Source organism: Colossoma macropomum, unplaced genomic scaffold (assembly GCF_904425465.1).
Source record: "Colossoma macropomum unplaced genomic scaffold, Colossoma_macropomum, whole genome shotgun sequence".
NCBI classification, from domain to species: Eukaryota; Metazoa; Chordata; class Actinopteri; order Characiformes; family Serrasalmidae; genus Colossoma; species Colossoma macropomum.
The window spans coordinates 19,795,418-19,810,208 of NW_023494786.1; positions in this window are offsets into that span (position 1 = coordinate 19,795,418).

The following is a 14,791-nucleotide window of genomic DNA, read 5'->3' on the forward strand; positions in this document are numbered from 1 at the left end:
TGGAGATATGCGCATATGTAGCTGCCAGAAAGAACTGAAAAATCATATTTTTGGGGTTTTATTTGAGCCAAGCACTCAAGAGCTTTGCCAAGATGGCCGTCAAGTGGACAGACTTTCCTATAATGACTTTAATAGCACTTTCCAGGGTAATTAAGTTGTAAACTTACAGGTAACCTTAATTTAATGTCTAATATCCAGGGACATTGCAAACATATATTAGTCTGCAAATTTCTCACGGCTCATGAGGAGTTTTATTTGCTAGCTTTTTGTTGTTTTGACTTTGTACTGTAGTACTTTGGATTGGAAATTAACCAAATACTGAGTGAATGAAACATACTGAGTGGGCAAATGAACTGTCCTGAAATAAATGATTCTATGATTAATGTATGATTGCAAATCCTTTGCAATCTAAAGTCTGCAAGCTACAGTTTAGATCACTATATGTTAGTCTGGAAGAGTTTGTCATGCAGCTATTCTAAGTTCCTGCTTGCTTTAGGGGCTTGAGTCTGGTCTTCAGTAAGTGAAGTGCATTCTCAGTGAGGTTTAGCGTGGTAACTAACTTGCTCAATAAAATACTCACTCTGAATGAAAAACGGTTTAGTTGCCTTAGCAGTGTGTTTGGGATCATTGTCTCACTGCAAAGTGAAACACCCTCCAATAAATTATGATGCATTAGGCTGGGCCTAAGGATGCTTTTATTCAGAATTCATCCTGTCCATCCAGACTTTATCTCTTGCAGAACAGGCTTTTTATGAATTTTTGGACAAACCATAACCTTAATTTCCTTGAGGCTTATCAAGGGTTTGAATCTTCTAATGAGGTCATCCTAGTGTACTGTTCTCTTTTTGTTAGTTTCTGATGCATCTGTGCCTACATCCGAGAGAGTGTTCAACAGTTGAAAATTTTTTTTTACCATTATTAATTAATGGTTACACCCCTGTGGTCTTCTGTGGTCTACCAGCTTCTCAACAATATACCAAAAAACTGATTCTGACAGGCCTACTATTTTGACCATGTTTAATTTTTCAGGCTAACAATGTCACTTCTGTGGGCTTCATGCTGAGGGACAACACTAACAGATATAACTCTGCCCGCTTTTGTTGTAACAATGCAACAGTTCATAACTGGCCAATGAACGAGTGACCAACAATCCTTTTTGTTTGGTCTAAAATGGAAGGACTGTCTGGCTACATTCCTAAATGAATATGGATTTATATACCCAAAATTTAAAGCTGGCTGTCTGAATTTTAACTTCAAAGTAAGTGTTTTGTTTCCAATCCAATGTGGAGCATTACAGAACCAAAAGGATAAAAACTGTGAACCTGTCTAAATATTAACATACTGTATTGCATATATGGGTACCTTCTTATACATTCAGACAGAGGATGTATGGTGCTCAGAAAACAAAAGAACACTGAAAATCAAGACTCAAACAATCCTGTGACAACCAAAGATACATGCACTTGCACTGTACTCCTTTGTGTTCTCCTTGTTTTAGCATGCCAGCTCAAGAAGGACATAATCATTAGCTAATGATATGACTCACCGTGAAAATACACAGAATAGCATGTCTCTCCAGAACTAGAGCTGGAAAACACTGACCTAAGGCTATTTGAGTGTTTACAAAGCTCTTCAACTAATGTGCAATGTCTGGTTTATGATCTATCAATGGGCAATTTATGCACCTTCACAACTACATGTCAAACTCCAATGTAGGAGTATGTATTTGTTTTTGCTAATGGCAGATTTAGCACTTCATTATAGAAGGGCATCGATTCTCCAATAATTGCTGCATCATTATGTAAATATATGGACATACTGATCAAGGCTTTGTAGAGAAAGAGAATACCCTCGAGTCACCTCGCTATTCACTGCTTTTCTAATCAATCACTCAAACAGCATATAGCAATGGTTTGTGTGCTCTGCATTTAACTCAGTTCTTTAATAAAGTACAGCACAATCAGCTGTGGAAACATACATTAATACAGTATGTCATGTTATTCAAAAGACTTTAATATACCTTAGTTGCATTCATGAATAAGCTTGAAAAACCTTATTTCAGAACGTCCTCGGTATAATACAGTCATCTACGTTGAAATGTAGATAAAGTTACACATAAATGTGGAATTCTATCAACCTCAGAATGAATGCTCAGCGTGGTGAGTCTTGGTTGAGTACCATCACCTTGCCGTGGGATTTGCTGAATGATGATCTAAAGAAACTGGGCTCTTTTGGAGACGTGACTGCAGTGGAGGAACCAGCTGTTAGCCATTTGTCTTTGTATGGTCAATGAACCAGTATTCAACATACAGCTGCTCCTGAGTATCCTACTTATTAAGCACATCTGTTACACCATGGAGTCTGGATGGCCCTTATCAAGCTAACAGAACTTTTTGGCAAACTGTAGAAAGTTGTTAAAGTCGTCTTTTTTCTCCTCCTCCTGGGCAAATTTCCCACAACTGAATATTTGTGTTTTATTGCCACCAGTTCATTGATATGTGAAGCTTTATTAGACATAATGAAAAATGGCAGGCACCCAAAAAGATATATTTTCCAAATTTCTCCTGTCAAAAAAATTTCTGCAAACGAGGACAGGAGCTCAAAACTCTCTCTCATTTCCTTCTGTCTTCCGATAAATCATGTCGGGTGCATAATGAATTGAATGCAGTCTCACCTTCCTTTTGTCCTTGCACCAATCCTGGCCCCTCCATGCAGCCCGTGCAGTCCTGCCTGCTCTCCTTGGTGCCTGTCTCCCATTGCGCCTGCTTTGAATAGATGGATTTATCTCTGTTTGATTAATACTGGTCCCTCCACATTGTCAATATTGTCTCTCTGCATGTTATCTAGTCCTGTATGATACATATAGCCAGGAGGTGGAAATACAAGAAACACAATCATACATTCACTGAATTTGCCATCTATCTATCTATCTATCTATCTATCTATATGTACATATATATATATATATATATATATATATATAATATATATATATATATATATATATATATATATGCCCATTTGTGCCAGCAACATCTTTCAAAAAAGTTGGGACAGGGGCATGTTTACCACTGTGTTGCATCACCTCTTCCTTTAACAACCCTCTGTAAGCGTTTGAGAAATGAGGAGACCAAATGCTTTAGTTTTGAAAGTGAAATGCTTTCCTGTTCTTGCTTGATATAGGATTTCAGCTGCTCAACAGTTCAGGGTTTCTTTTGTCATAATGCACCAAATGTTTTCACTAGGTAACAAGTCAGGCAGGCCAGTTTAGCACCCGAACTCTTTTACTACGAAGCCACACTTGTCAAGACATTGCAAGTTCACATTTTACAGCAGAAACAGTCAAGCGTCAGTGCTGTTCTTGAGCAGAACTCGATAAATCCTTTCAGCGAATCAGCACATAGTATTTGGGTCAGGTGCACAACTACTTTTTTAGGCAAAATCTCCAATGTCTCCCTTTTCCCTTCAAAGTGCAGTAAGTAAGTGTTAAAATAATGGCCACTGCACCTAAACGGTGCACAGTGTGTCTAACAAAGAACCACTTTGGATTCTGCCATGTGTGCACAATTCCATACTGGACACAAAGTCCAATGTTTGGGTGTAAAAGTAAAACTCACGTAGTGCACTATATAGGGAGCAGTTAGCCGTTTGAGATTTAGCCTCAGGATTTTCCGATATGATCTCATAGATGTTTAATATTGACCATTAATGGGCTGTTTTTGTTGCAGTTTCCAGCACGTATTTGTTTATGTTAAAGAAGGTTAAATATTGCACTTAAAAGAAACTTGTATCCATTAAATGGTTTTGTTCAACTGAAACATGAAACAACCATTGCAAATAGCTGCTTTTGCTAAAAAAATAAATTGAAATAAAAAAAATCAATAAAGTTTCATTTTGTAAGTTACCTGTATTTTTCATTTTTACTTAATCAAACAACCCAACTGTAGTTTGATTGATATAACCTGGAGTTTATTTGCAAAAACAGGTATTTCCAGTTTAATGAATGTTCATAAATCATGTTTTTTTATTGTGTATGCTTAGGCTATCACCTCCAACTTACACTGACACCCTTTAGCTCCATCACCTTACTTCCGTGCTGGGTAATTGTGACCGATTAGGCTAGGGATCCTAGCCAGCCAATTTTTTAAACTTCCCTAATACAGGTTGCTTTGTTTCCATGTTCAGTGCATAGCTGGAGTTTGTATACAGATTTTGAGGTCAAATTGAAGCCAAATTGTCCTTATTATAGATATTAGCTATGTGTGTCAGACTGTGCTTAGTGAAGTTTTTAAGTTTAGAGTGTCTCTGTAAACAATAGGAGGACATATTGCTTTGTTCTAATGTAGGACATGAGAGAGTATGGAAAACATGACTCCACAAAATTTAAGTTCCTGGCCCTAGATATATAATCTATCATTAACTCAGTTTAACATTATGCATGCGGACAGATCCTCTGAGACGAGATGCAAATGGAGGAGGAATTTCCATAAATTTACATTTCTGAAAAACTCGCAAGGACATAAAAAGGCATTGTGTCTTTACCACTGTGATGCATTCCCAATGCAATTCGTGCAGGAGCAAAAATTAGCCACAACGTGATACTAAGCTTGTTGTTGAAATGCAGTTATACGTCAACGTCTTTGAGGACACACATCTCTCTCTTCCTCTCTCTCTCTCTCTCTTGCTCTCTGTCTCTGGAACTGATTATAATTCAATATTTTATTTGTCTGCCTAATGTCCATTTCTAAATCCTGTAATAAAAAGTCTGTTTTTGGCCCTTCAAAAATGTTCTTATCCATGATCACAGTTGTTTCCTAACTGAGATTAAAATATGAGGTCACTTCATTTCAAACTTTTAACTATCTTCATTTGCACTCTGCTTTGCTTTATAGTCCTCCATGGCGTCTACCCTGATTAGATTAGAATCTAAATGCCAATCTGGGGATAATTTTCCACTTCGGCATAGCTCATCCCATGAGAATAAATCTCATTTTAATGTCACTGCTTATTAACATGAACTATTTATAAGTTTGAGTTATTAAGAAACATTACATGAACACCTTCAAGTGACATGAGAAGCTGCAGATGCTCTTACATTTTCCTGGAATTTAGGGTCACTCTTTTTATTGAGAGCAAAAGAGAGTGCCTGTTTTAAAGGAGAGCATTACTGTCATATTGTAGGCTAGTGTACAAGCAGTTTTATTATTTTATCTGTTATTTTATTATTATCAGTTGAGTGCAGACGGTATGCAGATTCAAGCTATATGCATTTCTGCATAGAAACAACAGCTGTCTTCCTATTTTGTTGCTTCCAATATGAGATTTATTTTATAACTGGGTCATATATGGGAGTTTTTCATATTTAAAGCTGCATATAGAGACACAAAATGTTTGCATGCATACAATCGCATGCAAAAGTGTGAGTACCCCTGTTCAAATTACACATTTTTTTGATGTTCTAAGTGAAAATATGTTAACATCCTCTACAGTGCACACGGTAATGCACAATTACTGTGTATTTGCTGAATTCAATACATTGAGAGAAAATAAAACATAAAATGTGGCTTGTGCAAAAGTTATGGCATTATATTTTATTTTTCCAATACATTGAACAATATGTTAAGAAATTGTGAACTAAAATTTTCAGAAAAATGCTATATTTAAGTGTATTCTCTGTAGAGGATGTGTTAACTTATTTTTACTTAGAAAATTAGCAAAACATGTCATTTGACTGGGGTTGTTTAGACTTTTGCATACACACACACACAAATACACAAGTACATATATCAGCGTCAGTAATTTGGACATAGATTCATAATTTCTATTTTAAAAAAAGCTAATTTACTAAAGGCCAAAGAGAAAATTTTACAAACATAAAATATGCACCTTTAATACACTTTCTGTGAATAACTCCTGCAGTACCTGTGGTGCTGTTTTAGCTATTACACATTGAGATTTTTGGACTGATTGCAGACAGCATGCCAGATTTGTAGCAAACTTAATAGTAGATTTCTTGATTATGGTATAGATGTATTTATATTTATACAGTGTATGTCAATATATTTACATAGCCTAATGTTATATCTTTATATATTATGTATTTATATATATTTTGTATATTATATATTTACGTATATTTACAAAACTTCAAAACTCATAACATCATAACAACATTTTATGATAAATGTGGATCAACAGAAATTATTCAGAATGACTTGGAATAAAAAAAAAATGTGTAGCATTAATGTACATTAAAACAAAAAGATTTATTGATATGAGGTTTTGTTATGGCAGTGACCTTACAGTACTGTGCAAAAGTCTTCAGCTATTCAAGTTGTAATGTTTTTTAGTACAAATTGTATAATGAGTAAATTGTTTAATAATTTGAAGAAAGAAGTAGAATGTATATCTGAAATATTTCTAGAAACGTCAGAATTCACCCTCTTTTGCTTAATGACAGCATTTGCTCCAGCTGGTATAGACTCTAGTTTGTTCAAAAGCCTCTGATGAGAAAATTGAGAGAGTCAACAGCACACTTGCTTAAATGAAAGATCTGATCTTTTTGTATAAAGGCCTTAACATGGCCAGTGTCACAAATCTGCTTCAGTTTAAACAGTTACCTGGAAATAGGGCAGAATCTTCAATATTTCTTGATCATTTTGCTTGTCTTAACTTTCCTTGGTTTTAAACAACTGATATCTTACATTGTCCGTGCATTTCATTTCTGTCCTTAGATTAACTTAAAATGATTTTTTGTTAATGTGCCTTGAAGACTGACTCGTGACTGATTTACTGTCTCTTTCTTTAAAGCTCAACTGAAAACCTTCTCTTTACTACTCTCTCTTCTTCTTTTTTTATTTTGCTGTTGGTGTTTTCCTTCCCAATGCAAAATGTATATGTGAATGGCATCTGTTCTGATTGGCTGCCCTGTATTGCTCCTCATTAAAAGGCTGAAACACTCTTTATAGCCTTATCATAAATAGTCCCAAACTGCTGTAGGTCAAATCAGTGTATAAGTGTAAATGAGGTGTTTTTGTGACAACAAAAAACAGTGAATTCAATACAATGAATTAATTTCATTATGGATTGTGTGGAGTAGGAAGTGAATGAAATTTTAACAACATTTATACACTATGTCAAACTCTTTAACTTCAAATTGGTAAGGAAAGTTCTGTTTTCATGCTGATTAAAATGTAAAAGATCCTGTTTTCAATGTGGCTTTAGAATTTTGTACCCCAGTAGATAATTTGCATTTCTTCTAATGTTAATATCCTCTTAAACAAACAAATGATCACTGTCCAGTTAAATATCTTTATATATAATTCTCTCAGATGCCTTTTGCACAGTAGAGCACCATCCTAACAAAACCTTGTGTCTTCAATATGCAATATGCATATGTATTTGTGATTTCAATGCTCCACCACTGTATCTTCTGGTAAAATATCCAATGATAAAAGTAATTTTGTGAAGATATAAATTAAAATGTTAGTCTCTGTATATGCCCCGTGACCTCTTTCTACAGTTTCCTGCTACTGCTCTATTTCAGAGAGCTAATCTTTCTATTATTGCTTCCATTTTTCCTATGCAATTCGTTCCTGGCCCAAGCACCTGAGGTGACTAATCATTTGCAATGTCATGGCTGTGTCGACTTTGCCATATTCATATGCATCGGTTCTTATTTCATTACAAAAACCATGGCAATGGCTGCTCTAATGAGTAAGGATTACACTATTCACTATCAGAGTCTTAGAAGGATTACCTTGAACAAGCAGTCTGGCGTCCAGAGGTTGCACTGAGGGAAAGTAATCTATTTCAGCAGAATGCACAAATGAAGTGCTGGGGTTCAGTCCTAGAAAAAAAAGAGAGAACAGGGAAAGTCTGTCTGTTACACTCCTGAATGAGGCCTCATCTCTGAGTAAACTCCAAACAAATCTCCTGACTTCTGTGGCATTTTCTTTCTCCTGCTATGAATGACTACAGGGTCCATGGGATAAGCAGAAAGTGATAAGCACGCACATGTGTCCTGGCCTGGTAGGATAACAGCAAGGATGATACAGCTTAGAAAGTGGCAAGCCTCATGAAGCTTACAATATCGAGAGATTCATGCAGTCTAAATTTATGCTACTGCATAAAGAGGGACGATTTCTCCACAGTTGCTCTGAAATAGAAATGGAAAAGGCCTCAAAAGCCAGTATGAGTCATAGCACAGGTGTTCTTATTTGGCAGGTGATCTAAACATTTAGAGAGTGGGAACCAGCAGGGTCCTCAAAGGTTTGAAATATTCAATCTGAAAGGCATTGAAAAATAATATTCGTCCCTCGTTTTTCATCTCACTTGTGGAATACATGTCGCGTTCTTCGGGTTGGAGAATATGGCCAACCCGAAATGAGGAGAAAAAACAAACAGCCATCTCGCTCAACTCGATTCTCTTTGTCAGCCTCCAGGACACATCAAGTGTAATAAGCAATAAGGCGCACTCGGTAAACAATTCATTCAAAGTGGAGGTCGCTCCTCATTGAAAAACATGTGATAACTTGATAAGCCACACATGGCCATTTCAGAAATAATAAGACAAAACAAACAGAGGAACTCCCCATTCGGTCTTTTTCACCATTTCTTAAGCAGCAGTTGAAACACTCCATCAGGACATGAGACGAAGCACCAAATTCATCAGGGGAAATGATATAAGCCAAAAGCGAAAGTGAAATTGCAAGAGATGCATTTCTCACCACTGCTAAAATGTGTATAACCTTGTGTTTTCTGTCATTTTTATTTTTAGGTTTATTTTTTTTCTAATTGATATTTCATTTGTATATATAGTTAGGTACAGTTACTTTTGGACATACATGTTTCCAATTGGCATGATAAAAATTAGGAGGGAAAAAACAGACAGGACCATTCTTCAAGATAAAACATCAACAACTGCCATATTTACAAAAAATATACATTTTCCAGGTCACAGTATATTCTCTTCCAATAAAATTATATCTTGTCACATATTCAAACACTGTGCAGGTGTGTACCTCTTTCCTATTTACATTTGAAGAAAATATCTGAACAATCTCAAAGGATCTTATGGAGGTAAACAGGCGTATGTCCTAATAAGTCCTACGGATAAATTTAAAGTTCATTTTGTGAAGAGATGTCATGCTTAGTCTAGGATCGGCCTTGCCAATTACTTTGCCAGTCATCATCACTTCTATTCATTTCCAGATCTCATTCCCACATACACTTCAAAGACGGTAGAGATGATACACATCATATAATAAGTTATATTCATTATACAAGTCCATTTAAGCCACAGTGTCAATCCAGATTCTCCTCTATCTCCATCAGCTCTGTTCTCAGTTTAACCCTGTCTTGAAAGAATTTGAGAAAATGCAGAATTTGCAGTTATTTAAAAAATTCAGAATTTGAAAGACCAAAGTGCTCTTGAATCTGTGAGAAGGATTTTTTTAGGATTGCCTGAAAAGAAATGAGACATTTGTGCAATGCCTGAGCAACTCCATCCAAGGACTCCTATATTTGACAGCTGATTAAGGAGGTCAGGGTTATAGGCAATTGGAGATAACATTGAGAGGTGCAGTATAGCCTTGTTTTGAAATGTTGCCGAAGTGTGATAGTTACTGCTACAGCTTAAAAAAAAGCACCCAGTTTTGTAGTTTTCTACTTGTATTTCAGCCTGAGAATAAATCGTCCCACATCTTGGAGTGCTTGGGAAAGAGAGTCCTTCACCTTTGAGGAGAGGTGGCTCTGGTAATTATGAGAGAGAAGTCTATGATGGGGAATGGGATTTTCTCCATTCTTATGGGTTATTATTCCTCTCTGAGGACTCTTCTGGGTTATTACACTGGTCCTTTTCCTCAGGACATGAGGACATCATTTGCAAGTTTGGATTTCATCTTGGTTTTAGTAGCTAAGATAAGGGGGGAGAAAGTGCTAAATCAGTTGCAAATGTGTTTGAGAACATCAGAAAATGTGAAGAAAATGTATAATGCAGAAGTCTCTGTCATTACAGACAGGCTTATTCATGCTGCAGCTCTGTTGAACTAGTCTTGATTCCAGTCAATAATATATATTTCTCAACAAAACTACAGACATGTAAAACCATATTTTACTGAGACATCACATTTTGTGAAAAAATTTTTGTTATTTTTTTTCTGAACATTTTTTCTTAAAACAAACACTGTTTCAGAGTGTTGTACAAGGGTCATCCCACATCAACCCAACTAAAAATTCAAGCAAAAACTTCAATTTAATTCATAGAACAATGCATTTGATGCTAAATTGCATCCTAAATAGTGAGTTTAACTACTTATACAAAGGCTGAACTGAGCTGTAACATCAACCGTGTGAAAATATATCACTATAAATGATATTTTGCTTTAAATCTCTATATGAACAAATTCCTGGAGCTATCTTCTAGAACTAACAGTGTGCATTTAACAGGTTAGCTGCTGGACTGAGGCAGAACTTCACTGGGTTATCATTGCAGAAACACTGTCTGTTACATTAGCTATTAAAAAATGCATACATACTGCATTGAACCAAATCTTGTGCTCATTTTTCAGCTTGTGCTTGTTACAAATGACTGCAAATGAAGCCAATTGCTAGTTAGCTAGCTAGCCTCTTTTTGCCTTCTCTTTGTCTCTATCTCTGCTCCTTTCGTTTCTGAAATACTGATTTTGTTTTTTAACCAGGTCAAAACTGGTAAACAGCCACTAGAGGTTACACAACATGCAGACAGGAGGATCCAACCATTTACGTTTTGAGAGGAAACACTGTATACTTAAAAGACAACCATGCAAAATGCAGACTCATATTATTTATTTGTATAATAACATAAAATATCAAAATTAGAAACCAAAATCAGTTTATTTCTGAGGCTTTTAGATGGCCTTCCATTCAGGAAGGGTCCTGATTAGTCAGTTCCATCATTATCCGCAGTCCGCAGGGGTAGGGGAGCTCAGAAAAGTAGGATTTTAACACTTTCAGTCAAATGTTTTCTGAGAAGCTATTATTGCAGGTCCTGCTGGTTAGAGCCAGTCAGACCCAGTCCACTCTGTTCTATGGCAAATTTATAGTGGATCCAGATGGCCTGCCAGACCTCAAGACTGCAGGAATTGGGAATCCAACAGTGCTGACTTTATATTCTGTATTTGGAATTCAGTGTGAATCTTAAAAAAAAAAAACACAGACTGAATTTCTCATTATAACTCCGTCTACATAATGATGTCCTTGATGCATATCTGACCTCCAAGTAGCCCTACAGGAGTAGAGAGTGTAGAAGTAGCCAGTAATTCTGCGTTCATTAAGTGGCACCAGAACCCATGATAGAAAACTCACACATTACTTATTAGCGTATGTTTTGCCTCTGTGTTCTCTTGCAAATGTGATAGGACTGTTTGCCACTATCATTAAAAAGTTACTTGAGGCAAATAGATAAGTTTCCAAATATATAAGTCTCTCTGAGTTATTATCTCCACTTCTTGAAATGAACAAGGACACTGCGAGCTGTATGCACTGTGCAGCAGCCCATTTCATTGGACTCTAAATTTAGAGCAGCTCCGTATATATGTTGCGTGGGTGTGAATAATATTGTGAGGGTGTGAATAAGTGTAGCTTGACACTGGCACAGAGGAACAGACTTTAAGGGAAAGATTTATTGATGCTATTTGCATAAGAGATTTGTGTCAGTCAATTTTAGAGGCATTCTCCATACTTAAAAAATGTGTAAGCAGCAATGTGTCGCTTTGATCAAAGAAAGATTTATGCCAGTGGCACAGCTGGAGAATTGTTGCGGCAAATTTAAATATAGGGCCATACAAAAAATACTTGGTTATGCTGTTTAAAGGGTCCATATCAAAGAAAATCAAAATCTTCTATGCTTTTTTGAAATAAAAGTGGGGAAGCTATCTCAAAACATACCAATCACTCCCAAGTCAATATAGTCCATGTATGCAAACCAGTCTGCAGAAGTCGCTCTTTTAAATGAATTGTTTATGTTATGTTACGAAACCAATATATGCAGGGACGCAGATGTAAAACAAAAGTGGATAAGCCCTAAATTTCAGGGGCATCCCAGCTGGTTAAACTGATTGACCAGCACAGGGTATGTTTTGATGGCTTAGCTGGTGTACTAGAATGGTCAACCAGCTAAATCATTAAACTCAAATAAAAACATACACTATGCTGGCCAACCAGCTAAACTGATCTACAAGCTTAATCAGCTTAACCAGGTTGAGCTGACCAAGCTGATTTTTTTTAGCAGGGATAATTATGAAACGGTGAACAACTACGTACATAAACAATGCATTTCCCTTTAATCACTATAATATTATTATCACATGCACGCTGTTTGGTTTTATGAATACGACGTTTCAAATACTCTCTGTAAAAATGAAGGTTATAATATTTTAGTTATACCATATATAGCCCTTCTTATGTAAGTCATGATATGTTTTTGTTAAAATTCTAATATGAAAAGCCACTGATAGACACCAAAATTGCTTTAGTGTTTTATTCCATTAAATCAAGATTTTCTAGTTATATGCTTTGTACAGGGGCAAATCAGGTGCATGATGGTGGAATTTGACTGGCCACCCCTCTAAAGTTGGTAGTGGATAAAATATTAACATTGCTTACCCTGGACAGTGTTGGGTATCACCTGCTTATTCGTTTTAGGAAATTACTAGTACCAAATCATGTTACTTATTTCTTAATGCATTTGGTTTCAAATTGCACAACTTTTTACACTTGTTACTTGCAACAAGCAGAAAAAGTAGACTTGTGAGTCTGTAACAAAAGCATTTACTCTTTTTTGCATTTGACACCGTTTCTCTGGGTAGGTTGAAATGTGTAACAGAAGTCTATAGCATGAGTTATTTGCCATGGTTTCTTTGGCTCTTTTCATTTTTTATGGATGGAAATTGGAGGCGGAGGGTGAGGAAGTGAGGGAGACAGTTAAGCAGAATATAATTATCTGAAACTGTGTTCCGTAAAAACAAGAACTTCAACAAGACATCTTACACATTGAGAAATCTTAATAAGTGAGTAAAAATGGAGGGTAAGCATCATTTCAAATGTACAAATGTATGTAAACATCATTCACGTGCATTTACCCTCCACTAAACCCTGCAAATATCTGCACATTCAGCCGGCAGCAGTGTTGCCCCGCCCATAATGATATTATATGGATTGTTTCACAACTGCTTTTCAATTGAGGCAGGGCAGCCATTCATAACAGAAGTCATTTACATGTGTTAGTCTTAAAGGCACAGTAACAATTGCCATGTTTAACTCTATGGGAGAAATAAAGTTTGGAAAATGGTCATGTAAAAATTAATTATGGTACATAAATCCATACAAACTTCTTAGAAAGTAGAATGTAGAATTTGTGCCCTTTAGGTTTGCCTTCTTTTCGGAAGTGCCTATGACCTGCTGAATGACACATTGATTAGAATGTAGAGTCTTTGTCTTTGCACTTAATCAAGTAGGCACTGATAGAAAGGAGATGGAGGGGGGAGCTGAGGGAGAAGGACGCGTGAATGTCATGTTGAGCTGCACGCAACAGCCATTGCTCCTCTGCCAAAAAGACACAACATACCAGTGTCTCGGTCAGCGAAAGGTCAAGTGTAGTACAAGTCATTGTCACTTGCAGTTAAATATGATGTGCAGAATTGTTCAAACTGCAAAACAGATTTCAACCTCAATTACCACTCAGCTGTATATGTTTCTGTGAAGTTTTTTTCAAGACAGCATCTTTCACTAGTAGGCCTGACATGTCTTGGAGATTTAGGTGACAAACACTGACAGAGATACATGAGCTTACACAAGCTTCTTTTAGTAAACATCTCTCATCAGTGACAGAACAGAGCAACTTCAGAGAGTGCCACTACAGTGCATTTGATGAGGACGTACTATTGGAATCATGTTTTGTTATCCAATGCAACACAATGCAGACCTGACAGAATACAACACACGTCACACACATTCATCTGACAATGATGTTCCCAACAGTGAATGCAATTAGATGCTTAGCAGGTATCGAGTCACTTCTGATTACATCCAGCAAACTGAAAAGCAAAAAGTGCCGAAGTGCTACAATGACTCATGCATGGCGTGAGTGCTACAGCTGTTTCAATGCTTCAGAAATTCTTATTTCTCCCAAAGGTACAGAATTCAATGATTCTGAAATTTGTTTATGCAGACATATTTGATATAATAAGGCCATCACTCAATATATGGTAAATAAATGAAGTATTTTGTGACTAATTGGACTCAGCAAGTTACAAATTAATATATCATTTTAGGCCATGAACAAGAATTAGAGGAACCAGCTTAAAATAACAACACTGCCATCTAGTGCAAAAGAAAGACTCAGCAGCCTAGGAGAAGATACCAAAGGCAGAAACGGCCATATTAGATATTTCATTAATGGGAAATTATATTAAAAGTGACATTTTCTTCATGTATCATTAAATCAACAATAATCAAATGCCTACATACAAATCTCAACATGCTAATTGGTGGCTGTCTTAACTACTTGTTACATTAGCCTTGTACATCTACTTACACGTTGCATTATGATTTTGGCAACAAATCAACAATCAAATGGTCTCTATGTTTTCTGTGTGACCTGCCTCAAAGAAAAACTCATTTTCTTTGCTTTTTTGGAAATAAGTGTTTGGTGAAGCTGTTTCAAAATATACAATTAATTCCTGAGTGAATACAGCACATACATGTAAACTAACCTGCAGAAGTAGCTCAGTTTAAATTCATTGTTTATGTG